General features: G+C 35.6%; 1 protein-coding gene across 4 annotated transcripts in view; it reads left to right on the forward strand.

The window, feature by feature from the left end:
* Window positions 1-15,039, forward strand: part of LOC129719195 (uncharacterized) — a 218,412-nt gene that overhangs the window by 25,332 nt on the left and 178,041 nt on the right. For 3 of the 4 annotated variants that reach the window (XM_055670699.1, XM_055670702.1, XM_055670703.1), the window contains exon 2: window positions 4,410-4,569. The exons of the other annotated variant lie outside the window; for it this stretch is intronic. The gene's annotated coding sequence lies outside the window, so the exon portion shown is untranslated. The remainder of the gene's footprint in view (window positions 1-4,409; window positions 4,570-15,039) is intronic. 4 annotated transcript variants of the gene reach the window in all.

The raw sequence follows: 15,039 nt of genomic DNA on the forward strand, positions 1-15,039 counted from the left end.
CCCAGGATTGGCGTAAGATGCTCCCGCTGGTGAATCGTCAGAATCGGTTTCCTCAGAGGGCAACAGATCGAAGGGGTTCGAAGTAACGGGAGAAGTGGTAACGGTCTTCTTCAGCATGTCAGCGTAGGAACGCTTTGAACGCTCTTTGAGAGACCGTTTTATTTTATCCCTGCGCTGCATGTACACCGCACATGTCGAGAGCTCATGCAGATTTTCTCCGCAGTGAATACACTTTTCAGCGTTAACACTGCAAGAATCTTCCGCATGAGACTCCCCACACTTGCCACAACGTGCCTTATTGCAGCAGTAGGCGGCTGTATGGCCTAACTGCTTGCAATTCAGGCAGTTCATGACGCGGGGCACGTAGAGCCTCACAGGGAGACGAACCCGGTGGATCGAGACGTGGCTTGGTAGTGCAGACCCGGCGAACGTAACTCGAAACGAGTCTGACGGAGTGTATACTGTTTTGCCACCGATGATCGATGCTGACCGCAATTGCTTGCAGTCGAGCACCTTTACTTCGGGACACGTTTTGTTCTTAAAGCACCCTTTGGCACTTTGCAGTATACACTCGACGGACAGACTCGAATCGGTTATGACACCGTCGATCTCCACGTCTCGTGCGGGTATGTAAACGCGATACTCGCGTGTGAAGAGCTCAGAGCAAGCTATATCGTTGGCCTCTTTCAGGTTACCGACCACGACACGGAGCTTGTTAGGCCGGACCTTGGAAATTTCGGTCACGCCCTTGTACTCCTTCGTCAGGTCTTTAGAAATCTGCAAGAGGTTCAACTTTTTCGATTTCGGTCCTGCCTTTGGCCGAAAATAAACAGTATAGCTGCCCTGGGCTCCGTCTGGGTAAAGCCTGGGGCGAGGGGGGACTGAAGAATGAACAGGGGAGGGGGTAACAGAAGGGTCAGGGTCAGAGGGGTTCGGAGATGGTGGCGCGGGAGGCGAGGGATCTACATCCATCGCGCTATGTTTAGCGCACTAGCGCTGACAAGAACACGTACCTTTTTATTTCTCCCTTCCAGTAAGGTTGGTTGTCCGATCGTTCGAAGTAGCAGCCGTTACAGCCAGCAGCACCAATACAGCAGCACCAAACAGCCACCAACAGCGAGCCAGGTGTGAGATCACTCCACACAGCGATACGACTCGCTGACACTGATGGCTTCTTCTTTTTCCTCGTTTGTGTCTCGTCCACTGCTGTAGCACAATCCAGCCAGCAGCCAAATCGGCTTACGCACCAGCTGGCAGTCACGATGCGAAACAGTTGCACAAAGGAACGACCTTGAACCCGGATTTATTTCACTCGACCAGGCAAACAATGCCAACACTTGTTCACACGTCTTTTGTTTTATACTCTATCGGACCGATCACCAAACACGTCCAGTACTGATGCGTGTTCGGCACAGAATGAAAATTGTGGCGTTACATCTAAAGAAAACTTGGATCTACATGAAATTAAAGCGCTTAAAACTTCGCAATGAATGAAGTGCTACGATTTTGGAAACTACAAACACTGATTTTCATTGTTACCGCGTGACGCTTGTAACATATACACTAAATAAACATTTAAGGGAGACATTTCGCTGTCGAAACTTAACCTTTCTGTTTATTGACCGAAGACTTTGCAGCCAACTATTAATAAGCATAAATATTGCGGGGCAAGAGCTACGATACTATTGATACTAACAGTTCCTTTCGCCCTTTCGACCAGCATCGTACCTCGAGACCAGCTAGAAGGTTATTAAAATTAAAATGAATTATCATAAATTAATCATTTGAAAAGGCTCATTTTTTTAAGAATCTTTTTTTATGAAACCTGCAACATGTTAGCTAAACCTTGATAATTGTTAAAACATTATTGAACGAAAAGTAAAAAAAAACCTTAAAAAATTTTTTTTAAATATTTTTTACAGTGTAGATTTTTTTTGGAAGTACAGAATTATTTTCCACAACTTTGTCGAGGACAAAAAAATATTTTTTTAGCATCAATAATAATAAAAAAATAAACAACAAGACCATTACTTAAAAACAAAAAGTTGGCAAATTTAGATTTGTAATATATCAAGTAAAAAGTTTCTATGAATATTTTTGGATTATATTGCTCACATCAAATTTATATACTAACTTTGATTCTAGTAATGCATTTTGTTAATAATGGAGGGGTAGAAAACTTATTAAAATTTTTCCTGTAGATGATTTTCAGTATTATAGGATTCCTAATTCTTACTGCGACCGGTGGCTTGTTTTCGAAGTCCAACGTCGAAATAGATGTCGATGGTCGTGAGGTGGCGGAATTCCCGCACAAACTAGGGTAGAGAACATATTTTGAACAGCTTTAGGAGCCGCCTGTGTATTGAGACTAGTGTTCAACATCGGAACGAAAACGTTGGGTCCGCGTTCTGGTCCGGTCCGGTCCGGTAAAAAATCGGAACTAGCTCGTTCCGGTCCGATTTGGGTCCGGTCCGATTGGCTTCGTTCCGGTTCCGGTCCGGAGTCCGGTCCGAAGTCCGGGAACAAAAGTTACCAGTTTTTTCGATAACGTTATTTTAGTGAAAAAATTATCATAAAGACTTTTATGCATGTTGGAAAGTGTTTGCAGGGTGGCCACTCAATCGGGAAAACGGGAAATGCGGGAAAAAGTCGGGAATTGAATTACATCGGGAAAAAGTCGGGAATTTTTTATTTAATCGGGATTTTGTTACCAAGATTTTTTCAAAGTATTGTGTATGATGCAATAACAAATGATGGAGAAGTTGTAAGTGCAGGACTGCAAGTTGGTCCCTGAAAAGTCACATTTTTCTTCAGCAGTCAATTTTTTAACCAAAAAGTCACTAAACTTCAATATTTGGTATTTTCGTGCAACGTAAGAACTAACATCACTCATACGACGCGACGCGGGACAAAACACAACACTTATCGTTCTTACTACATTTAAGATTTTTAAAAATTTTACCTTAAAACTCGACCGGTTTCGGGCGTAATACTCGACCGGTTTCGGGCGTATTACGCCCGAAACCGGTCGAGTTTTAAGGTAAAAATTTTAAAAATGTTAAATGTAGTAAGAACGATAAGTGTTGTGTTTTGTCCCGCGTCGCGTCGTATAAGTCACTAAACTTACTTTTTTTGACCCGCTGACCAGCTGACTACTTTTATCAGTCCTGCTTTTCAAATTAAATAAATGTTGACACCAAATGTCTTAGAAAAGCGTAAAACGTCGAAATCTTTTGTTATCTAAAAAAATTGAATGGCCTCTGTGGGACTTCTCAAGATGGTAAAGCGAATTGAAACCGGGGTAGAAAATCGGTCCGGAGTCTGGGAATGAAAGTTGCCAGTATATCGAGAAAACATTTTTAGTGCGAGAATCAATCATATAAATTCTCATATGTACAATAGAAACTTTCATTTTCTAAGAGCAATACAAAATAAGTTTCACTGTACAATCTTACTAACATCACTAGTTATTAGTAGTTATTTGAATAAACAAATTGAGGATAAAATAAGTGGCACACAGTTCTGATTCTCCAGTTTTTCAAATAGATTTTTATTTCAGCTAGTCTTTTTGAAGGAATATTTGGCGAACTCTAGCGAAACTAGCTACTATTTCCGCTTAGAGACTCAATGCTGGTGGGATTTTGGGTTAGGGACGAACTTGCTATGCGGAGCAAGTAATTGAAAAAACATTACAAACTTGCCACAAAATAGAGCAAACATTATTTTGGAATTTTTTGAAAAACTAATTTTTGTACATTTTTCAAATTCGTATTTTTCTGTAAATCACACAATTTGACTGTAAAAAAACTATTTTTGATGTAAATACAATCAGAAATGTTCTTAGAAAACAGCATAATCGTTTATTTATTTTATTTGTTGTTGCATACGACTTTTTACATGCTTTTTGTTTTGCAACTGATTTTAGGGTACGATGCTGGCCTAACTAGTCAGTCGTCGTAGGTTTGTGTCTCGGCTCGAGAGAGACTGTTAGTGTCTGCAGGATTGTCGCGCTAGCCCTGCAATCGTCCCGTGCACTAAACAGCTGACTGCTGGTTGTGGCCAATAAACAAAAATACTTTAAATATTCTAGAAGCCAAAATAATTAGCTTGATTGGTGTGATGTTTCCGGCAATGCTGTAGATAATAGTTCTATTTAAAAAAATGATTTAGGATCTCAAAAAGCTTATTTTTCGAATTCTAAGTTGCCAAATGTTACAACGTTGATTATTTGAACACGAATTTGTTTCCTTTTCAACGGTTTCGGTTTCTGCAAGACATGTTCGTGCAGTAAAAGACTTTTAATTTAAAAAACAATGATTTAAGATCTTTTTTCTGATTCCCAGGTTATTTTTTAAGTTTCGAAATCACTTATTTTGAAATGTTAGTCCCCAATATCATTTTTTTTTCAGCTTGACCATTTTGAGCGTTGGATGCAAACAAGTTGAAGATGTTGGCAGATGACCAGAGAGATGCAACTTTGATGGACTAGCAAATCAAAATGCCGAAAAAGTTGTGAATTCACTTTTGAAAAGTTTTGAATCTTTGCAACGCATGATCAACGAAATACAGGTAAATCGCAGTATTTTTCCTGAACGTAAAATAACATTATCTTTAATTTGAGAAAAAAAAACGCAAATCCATGTTACAAGTTTTGTTCCCTAAATAATCAATTCAATAAAAATATTTTTTACTTTTAGGTTAAGTAGTTTTATGTTCACCCTTAACTTCCCAGGACTTTTTCCGATGATTTGAACAACGAGAAAAAAAATGTATGCAAAGTGCTGTTTTGTTTGTTGTTGTTCTCCTAATAGGTTGTTATGCGTTGAATAAAAACGGTGCTTATATCATATTTTAAGAAGACAGATAGACCAACATAATGAAGGCACGAAATAGCTAACACGATTATTGACTGCTCGGAAAAAGTTATATGCGCTATTACTTCCAATTTTAAGGTTAAACCGTCGATAGAACATAACCTAGTTACCATTTTTGACAATCGGGAATTTCTTGCAATCATGCGGGAAAAAGTCGGGAAAAATGCGGGAACTCGAAAATGTAAAATCAGTGGCCACCCTGGTGTTTGACTAAATCAGAACAATTCAAACTTAATTTTGCAATTTGTTTTTCTATTTTTTATTATATTTTTTTTCTAATTGAAAAATTTGGAGTGTAGTAACAAAAAAGGCTGGTTCTACAATTTTCCTAGTTTTGGTAACATCTATTTGAGCCAATATTTTAGTAAAAGTAGCTGCCGGATTCTTTTCCTACTTAGTCTGTTTCTGCGTGATGTGACGAGATCCCGTCTCGAAGAAAATTTGTTTTCGAGTATAACACTCGACGCAGAAACACACAGGACGTCCTTGCCATTAACGACAGGCTCGAAAATCTTGCAGAATTGTCATGAACGATGAAAAGAAAGTAAATAATATCATAAATGAAATTATGTATATTATAACTCACCTTCCACCAATTTAGCCGTTGGCATTCAATTAACAGGGTGGCCAGCAGAGTTACAATTTCAAATTCCCGGTTTTTTCCCCGGTCAGAAATTGATGATTTTCCCGGTTTAAAAACGCATAAATATATATGTTCAACCACGTTATTTTATTGACAAAATAAATTTGTGAGAGAATCTTGTTTTTAATATTATTATTTCATTTCAAAACTTGAAACAGGGTTAACTTCTTCGGCCAACATCTATTTGCTGTTTATTTTTCGACTTTTCATGGCTAAGGAATGCAACTCGGCCCATTGTGTATATCCTAAACGAGGTATTATCTGGTATTATCTTGTGTCTAGCAGAAAGGGTACACTTGGGGCTTTTCGAAACATGTAACGTGCAGAAAAAGTTATTCTCTCAAAATTTTCATGCTTTTTCAAACCTTTAATCCATATATTTTTACAAATTTGGAATTTAATTCAAAGTTGTTTTGGCTGCTGTTGAGCTCCGGAAACGACAAATCTTTGAAATCATTTTCTATCATTTCAAGCTTTGTGAAATTTCATTAATTGTTTTTAAGTTTTATTACGAATTTTGGCCTTGTTCAAAGTGCTTATTTAAAAATAAAATATAAAAATTCATTTTCCACTAATTTTAAATTGAATTTCAAATATGATTGTGGATCTTTTCAAATTTAATTTGGAATTTTTTCTAGGGTTTCTTTTTCTGATTTCTCGTCAGATTAAAATTTAGCAATTTTTTTAGCTAAATTTCCCATTTCTGAGTTCCTTTTCTCTTTCAAAACCTAATTTTAAATTGAACTGACTTTAAATTTGTTATTGAATTGAATTGATGAGTTTTTCGCCTTGCCTGAATCTGCAATGATAGCCGTTTCTGGCAATTTTAAATTTGTTTAAGAATAAATATAAATATAAAGAATAAATTTTTGCATTTTCAACCTAAATATTACCAATTTTCTCGTATTCACACACTTTTCAACATTCAGTTTTGAAGTTGATTTTAAATTGATATTATTAGTTTTTTTCAGGCTTCAATGCAATTTAATTGCTACTTAGAAACAATTTTTACCTTCTTGAGCTAAATAAGATGCGAGATTTGTGTTTTCTGAATCCGTTTTCTAAATTTCAGAATTTTCAACAAAAATCTACTTAAAAAAAATTAATTTATTACTTTTATAATATAATTGAATTTTTTTCATGTTTTTGGTGCATCACTGACTTTAAATTAAAATCTGATTGCTGACTCTTATCGAAGAACTTTAGAAACATTTGAACATATTTTTTATCTTTTTCTAGTCTCTGTGAACGTTTCATGGCAATTGTGAGCTGAATTATGAACAATTGTGTGTATTTCTGTCGTTCAAAATATTTGTTCCGTTTTCTTAAGGATCTCTTGAGGCTCAGCTATTACCTTGACAATATAGAAAGGTTTAATTTGATACCACTGTCATCCTTACGTGGTATTGTTCCAGGTTTATTTAAGGCGAATAACTTTCGCTATGGCTCTTATAGTTTTTTAACTTTTTCATTCGGAAAATATGTCTTCCTGATTTTGGAGGAGTAAGCAAGCAATTTGAGCAAAAAACACACAAGACAGGCTTTGCATTTTTAAGCCTGTAGAAAACTATGGTCTTTGAAACGCAAATTCTTTAAAATCAATTTCCGAAATTTCTGGCCTCAAGACATTTTCTCAAGCGGACCTCAAACAATGAACTTTAAACTCTCATTACTAATCAACTATATGCATAGTTAACATAAAGTGTATTGCATATTTTGAGTAATATAAAGTTTTAACCTTCCCAGGGCTTTGTAAGTTTTTGTTGGCGATTTGTAACCTAAGATTCAAATCTTGTTTCTTTTTAAAGAATATTTTTACATCAATTATGAATAATTCGGTACATAACTTTGGAACAAACTCAAACATAAATGACATTAGACGTTGATCCTGTAAAGTGGTGATTGTTTTGATGTTTGATCGCCACTCACTGTTGAAGCCCTAATCAGTGCGAATGAGAAGGGAGACAAATTAGAGAAAAACAATCGCAGCCAACTGTTAGTGTACAGAACAATTGCGGGGCTAGCGCTAGGATCCTATTGACTCTAACGGTCGTCTCTCTTAGCCGAGATTCTAACATATGAGGCGTTGCGGAACAGAGTGGTCTAAAGACCATTTTTTCGAAAATGAGTTTTTTTGCATAAACCGCATCTACTCAAGAAGCTGAAGTTGGGAAATTAAGAAAATTTCGAAAAATCGAACTTTATAGCTGATTTATACCGTGTTGAAATTTCGTCCGAAATAGAATGGCCATTCTGTTTCGGAACAGAGTGGTCTATGTACATTAATCGGTGTAATACTATCATGTAACACGAAACAAGTAGCATATTACACGTGATAAGGAACATGCCACTTGTTTTGTACATGCCACACGTGAAATGTAAGGGATCATTCATAAATGACGTAGCATTCGAGGGGGGAGGAGGGGGTTTGCAGTTTTGTGACGAAAGGTGACGAGGGGAAGGATGGGGGGTCAAGCCAAGCTACGTAGCAAATATTAAACTAGGAAAAAAATTTGGATTTTTTCTGATTGTTCTTTTTTATGGCTGTTTTGTATGTTTAGGGTTATTTTTATTACTTCCTTGTCTTTTGTTGTTCATTTATGACACAAGGTATGTTTTTGATAATAAAATTCGCAAAAAAAAATATTATGTTGGGGGGGGGGGGGGTTGTTATATAGCTACGTAATTATCTAGAGGGGGGTCTTGATTTTGTGACGAAATGCTACGATGGGGGAGGGGGGTGTCAAAAAAAGCCTAAAAAAAGCTACTTAATTTATGGATGTTCCCTAACATGTTACACGTGATTCAACACGAAAACTGTAACATGTAAGATATTTTGTAATATATAACATCTTGTGTTACATGTAATGTAACATGTGACATCTTACATGTGACATGCTATATGTATCATATAGCATGTGACACTAGCCATTTTATACGATTTACCATCATTTTCTTTGTCAATTACCTGGTTTGTGTACATAGACCACTCTATTCCGAAACGATTCGAGGATTCCAGTGAATATATATATATATATATATATATATATATATATATATATATATATATATATATATATATATATATATATATATATATATATATATATATATATATATATATATATATATATATATATATATATATATATATATATATATATATATATATATATATATATATATATATATATATATATCAGAGTGAAGTCAGAGTGGTCTATGTACATTGATGAGATAAAATCACTTATTTCCCAAAGAAATTGTTGATTTCATGTATTCCCATGTTAATTCACTTCATAACCTTTAAATTAGAACATTTCGTTTAAAAGAATCCGTTTAACAGAATTTTATCCAGAGATTTTTCGAAAATTTCTTTTTTTTTATTTAATAGTGTTTATTTGACACGGCACATCCTTCTCGTGAAAATTTTGCTCGATGGCACATAGACCACTCTGTTCCGCAACGGCTCATATGACGACTGGCTTGTTACTCCAGCATCTTACCCCGAGGCCAACTAAATGGTTCCTTGAGCCTTCCAATGTTTGTGAGATGGCAGAAAATGTATAGCGCGTTGAACTAATACAACAGATCCCAAGCATGTGTAAATGAATAATAATGTTCAAAATGAACATGATAAACTTCCCGGTTTAGTATTGAAATTCCCGGATTTTTCCCGGTTAATTTTCGAATTCCCGGCTTTTCCCGGTTTTCCAGGTTTTCCCGGTTCGCTGACCACCCTGAATTAAGCACAAACTCAGAACAAGTTGTGCGAGTCTATCAATTGTTCACCAGTTTCGAAGTGATAGCAGGAGCAAAATTGAAATAGCAAAAAAATGTAACAATCAATGTCTTTCTAATTTATAAGAACCATGTGATCAATAAAAGCATATATTACAGGTTGAAAAGGCGAGCAAGGCCATATCGGTTGACTTTTAATAAAAACAGCGAAGAAAATAAAAAAGGATGAACAACTTGCTGCGTTTTATGACCTAAATTGAATAATTTTTTTTTTTCACCGAAAATGTCCGTAGTCCGGAAAGCATAACCCGATCCGTTCCGAAGTCCGGATGGCTCCGTTCCGGTCCGGTCCGGAAAATAATCGGACTTCTAAGGTTCCGGTCCGATCGGACTTCGGACCGGACCGGACCGGACTTTTACCGGACCCTACCCGGTCCGATGTCGAACACTAATTGAGACGAAGTACTTGAAATCTGTAAGGTGAAATACAAACACGAGTATATCGATTTGTTCTCTATCTTTTTCTCTGCCAGCACTTGATTCTGATTTAGCAAACTTTAGCAATGATCAATTAAAGTTCCCTATCGAGGGACGTTATTCCAATCACCCCGAACCTTTTAAGCAGTTTGCATCTGTTTAGGATCACCCCTCCTCCCTCCACACAAGTAAGACGCTGGTAGAGGACGCATCCTCGGGCGCGATGATTGACTCAAAAGCGCAGTAATGTCCGAAAAAGAACTCGAAATAATCCAGTCGATGTTTTTTTTTGTCTTACAGCATAAAATCATATAGCATAAAATTCATAACTCAGTAAAGACAGCGGCCACATTTGTTTGCGCATCATAGCATTCTGAGGAAAGTTTATAGGATATTTAATTTTATTTGGTGCAAAAAAACTGTTATCATTATTTATGGCAAAGGAATTGTTAATAGCTATAACTTTAATATTAAATTTAACTTGCTAATTGGTATGATCCCAGTGCAGTCAAGTGAATGTGATTCACTTGATCATACTACCAACGTCGTCAGATCAGCGAACCAAGCAGCATTCCTTCCCTATTCGCTTGTTTGCTTTCTGTGGCTCATTCGCAAATGTGGAATGCACCTTCTCTTCATCTTAGGGCAAAACTGAAGAGATTAATCCATCCATGGAAAGAGCAGAGAGAACCGGACTCACTTCGGCATGATGTCGGAAATGTTATGGAGTGTGTATGTCATCACGACTACTCATTGGGTCGGCTGCTTAAGTGATTTAAGCTACCCATTTCTGTTATCCACATCGTATCAGGTTTGTCTGTCTCACTCTACGCTTTAATTTGCTCAGAAAAGCGGTAGACATGCTCAGCGTAGTAGAATTATTCCTGCTGTATTTACAGGATGACCAACTTCTGACGTTCAATAAAATTCATCAAATATTTCGAGTCCACAGATATAGTACATATTTAACATCTTTTATTATGTGTTAATCTATTTTGGCGTAAAAAGCGTATATAACTGCAAAATTTCTGGATGCACACAGTACAGTCCCTCTACAATCATGGCAACGTGTTGTCTGAATGTTCAAAAATGGATATTAAACCGCAAATATTATCAACTACGAATGTTTTACTATTTATCTCTGTGTTCCGATGTGTGTTTTCGATCAAAAATTAGTTTCACTGCAATTGATGCGTGTAAATCGGTTGGGAAGAAAAATATCACTTTTTTTTTAATAGGGGGGGGGGGGGGTTAATGATTTATTTATGTACTAATATCTATTCAGAATTATTATTGTGTGTTCTGCCACAAATGGTAACATTTCAACACTATTATATATATATATATATATATATATATATATATATATATATATATATATATATATATATATATATATATATATATATATATATATATATATATATATATATATATATATATATATATATATATATATATATATATATATATATATATGTATTTGTACTCTTTTTTATATTATTGAATGTTATTAGCTTTCGCAGTTAAGTTAATGTAATTGTAGGAAAATTATCAAACCTACTTGTCAAGGAGAAAAAAAAGGAATAAAACAAAACTTAAAATAAACTTAAAACTATCTTACTGACTATAAAGTGAGCTAATCGTTGCAATTGAGGATTGCAACGATTTTTGTCGGAATTTGTTGATAATTTGGCTCGACATATTTTCTAATGTTTCTACATTAGTGAGCCTATGTAGCTCGTTCGTGCTAAACCAGGGAGGACGCTTCAAAATCATTTTCAAAAGTTTATTCTGAATCTTTTGAAGTGTCTTCTTCCTGGTTGTACAACAACTTGTCCAGATGGGAACTGCATATAACATTATGGCCTAAAAATTTGTTTGTAAATTAACAGTTTATTCTTGAGACAAAGTCTAGAATTCCTGTTGATAAGAGGATATAAACATTTGATATACTTATTGCACTTTGACTGGATATTTTCAATGTGCTCCTTGAAGGTAAGATTCTTATCATAAATTAGCCCTAAGTATTTAACTTGATCAGACCAATTTAAGACCACACCGTTCATCTTAATAACGTGGTTATGGGTGGGTTTGAGAAATGAAACTCTTGGCTTATGAGGAAAAATAATTAACTGTTTTAGAAGCATTAGGGGAAATCTTCCATTTCTGCAAGTATGAAGAAAATATATCTAAACTTTTTTGTAGCCGACTGCATATAACACGAAGGCTTTTTCCTTTTGCGGAAATGCTTGTATCGTCACAAAACAGAGATTTCTCACAGCCTGGTGGTAAATCAGGAAGATCAGAAGTAAAACTGTTATATAAGATTGGGCCCAAGATACTCCCCTGAGGCACACCAGCTCTAACAGGCAATCTATTAGATTTACCATTTAGATAGTTAACCTGAAGAGTGCGGTCAGTTAAATAACTTTGAATCATTTTTGTAAGGTAAAGCGGAAAACTGAAATTTGACATTTTCGCTATTAAACCTTTATGCCAAACACTGTCGAATGCCTTTTCTATATCTAGTAGAGCTGCTCCAGTCGAATAGCCTTCAGATTTATTAGTTCGAATCATATTTGTTACTCTAAGTAACTGATGAGTAGTGGAATGCCCATGGCGAAAACCAAACTGCTCATTTGCAAAAATTGAGTTCTCATTAATATGTGTTATCATTCTATTAAGAATTATTCTTTCAAAAAGTTTGCTAACAGAGGAAAGTAAACTAATTGGTCGATAACTTGATGCCTCAGCTGGATTCTTTTCGGGTTTTAAAATTGGAGTGACTTTGGCATTTTTCCATTTCGTAGGAAAATGTGCTAGTGCAAAGCATCTGTTGAAAATTTTTACCAAAAAATTTAAAGAGTTTTCGGGAAGTCTTTTAATAAGGATATAAAAAATCCCATCATCTCCTGGTGCTTTCATGTTTTTGAATTTTTTGAGAATAGTTCGCACCTCAGTCAAGTTTGTCTCCAATACCTCTTCAGAAAGAAATTCTTGGGTGGTGATCTGATCATACTTTTGGTTTACTTCATTTTCAATAGGACTTACTACGTTCAAATTGGAGTTATGAACGCTCTCAAACTGCTGAGCAAGTTTTTGAGATTTTTGTTCATTCGTTAGAAAAATGCAATCACCATCTTTAAGGACTGGAATGGGCTTCGAAGGTTTCTTAAGAACTTTCGAAAGTTTCCAGAAAGCTTTTGAATAAGGTTTTAGTTGTTCAACTTCTCTCATATTTAAAATCATTGCTGAATTTCAATTTCATAACAACATTAGTTGTAAATTTTATACCTTCTTGAACAGCCTCGTACATCGAGTTACAGTTCAACAACACGGACATTAGCTTCAGCATGGATTGTTGTGGGTATTCAATCTTTTCTGGAGTTGGACTACCTAAATCAATACTGGCTGACTTTTCAGCACCAAACACGAATGTTTTGTTACTGTTTGAATTTGAAATATTACCTGTAAGGACACTGGCATATGAACAGCCTGGTGTTGCCTGAACAGGATTTTTTGTCTGAAATTTGTTATCTGAATTTAAATTATTACCTACAGACACACCTGCTAATGAAAGTGCTGGTGATGCCTGAACAGTATTGAAAGTCTTTTGTATACCCACATTGACAACAGGTTGCTTAGAATTCCTACGTTGTCTGGAAGCAATAATTTTTGACCTTACAGGACAATTAAAGAAATTAGATTTGTGATTTCCCCCACAATTTACACATTTTAAACTATTAGTGGTCTCTTTCACGGGGCAGATATCTTTCGTGTGACCAGTGTCACCACAAATCATACATTTTGCTGCCATATGGCAGTTTCGAGTTCCATGACCATAGGCTTGACAATTCCGACATTGAGTAAGATTATGGATTTCTCCATGTCTTTAGAAATTTTCCCACTTTATTCGCACGTTAAATAAAACACGTGCTTTTTCCAAACATTTCAAATTATTTACTTTGGTACGATCAAAATGTACTAAGTAATTTTCCTGGTGTATTCCAGTTTGATTAATTTTGGCATTTGCCTTTCGTTTCATCAAAATTACTTGGTTGGGAGCAAAACCAAGTGATTTTGACAAACGTTCTTTAATTTCCTCAATAGTATGGTCATTTGAAAGACCTTTCAAAACAGCCTTAAACGGTCTCTCGTTTTTGGCATCAAAAGAATAAAATTTATACATCTTTTCAGTCAAATACTGTAAAAGATGTTTATGGCCATCAAGAGATTCGGCCAAAATACGAATTTCGCCTTGGCGGCCAATTTGAAAATTAACTTTCACATCCGACAGAAACGATGAAAGCTCTGATCAAAATGCATTAAAATTTGCTACAAATACCACAATAGGTGGAACTTTAACCTTCTTCATAACGGCTTTATGCTCAGTATGAGAAGTTTGGATTTCTTGATCCCCAACGAAAGAAAGAATATCATACCTGTTAGTCGAAATTTCAGTGTCACTTGGAGGAGATGCCTCACGTTTCCTTGAAGCCGCATAGAATTTAATTATAAATATCTCAAACCAAATTTACTCACTAAACACTCGTTAACGGTAAAAACAAATTTATTACTTTGCGTTTCAACAGGTAGTCTTTCAAGAAGATTGCCTGTTGAAAGCGAAAAACAAAATTTCAATAACTCTCGGTAGTCTAAGACTTAGCCTCGAGCTGTTGGTAAAATGCGACCGTACTGTAAGACAGTTCAAGTCGATCTGTGAGAAAAATATCACTTAAATAGCAAAAGACACAATTATGGGTCACTTTTGGCATTCAACATCATTTATTTAGTCTATAATATCGTCTGAATACATTACGCAAGTTACTTCATTGTTGTGAAAGCTCGATAATAAGTTATTTTATTCAGTCTTGATGCATTATCACGTAAAAGTAATAAAAATAACCAAAATATGGACTGACCCATAATTGTGCACCGCAAAATGTAACATTACTCCAATTATGGGTCACTTCACTTATTGCACCGAGCAGAGTTATAATTTTTTGGAACATTTTCAACTTGAAATCATTTTAATCGTATAATGAGGTTTCAAGTGAGTTACAAATAATACCACTGCTAATGAAAATTGTTCTGTTTCGTAAGAAAAGACGTATTTGCGTAAAAGTGACCCATAATTGTAGCTGACCCATAACTGTGGAGGCACTGTATGTGTTAAACATTTAAGGCGCATCTTCGATTTTGAAAATAGTTTTATCGTAGCATTAACAATAGCGTAAGTTCTTCGAAAGTCAATATGATAACATTTGTAAGAAGCGCGACAATCTGCCTTGAGTTGAACAA

This window comes from Wyeomyia smithii, chromosome 1 (genome assembly GCF_029784165.1).
Source record: "Wyeomyia smithii strain HCP4-BCI-WySm-NY-G18 chromosome 1, ASM2978416v1, whole genome shotgun sequence".
In the NCBI taxonomy this organism is placed as follows: domain Eukaryota; kingdom Metazoa; phylum Arthropoda; class Insecta; order Diptera; family Culicidae; genus Wyeomyia; species Wyeomyia smithii.